Source organism: Cariama cristata, unplaced genomic scaffold (genome assembly GCF_000690535.1).
Source record: "Cariama cristata isolate BGI_N322 unplaced genomic scaffold, ASM69053v1 scaffold37597, whole genome shotgun sequence".
Classification (NCBI taxonomy): domain Eukaryota; kingdom Metazoa; phylum Chordata; class Aves; order Cariamiformes; family Cariamidae; genus Cariama; species Cariama cristata.
The window spans coordinates 1-219 of record NW_009627843.1 but is presented as its reverse complement, the minus strand read 5'-3'; positions in this window follow the sequence as shown (position 1 = coordinate 219).

Sequence of the window (219 nt, the reverse complement as noted above, 5' to 3'; positions counted from 1 at the left end):
ACCTCTTTTTGTTTTTTTTTTTTTTCTTCCCTCTCCTTTTTTTTTTTTTTTTTTTGTTGATAACATCTTAAACCCCGACTTGGAGATTAGGGGCCATGTGGGAAAGCAGAGGTGCTGGGAGGAAGCTCTCTGGCCGGAGCTGGGTTTGTGGCGGGGGCCGTGGGTCCCTCCCGGCCCGGCGGCAGAGAGGAGAGGGGCGAGCGCGGGGAGGGCAGCCCC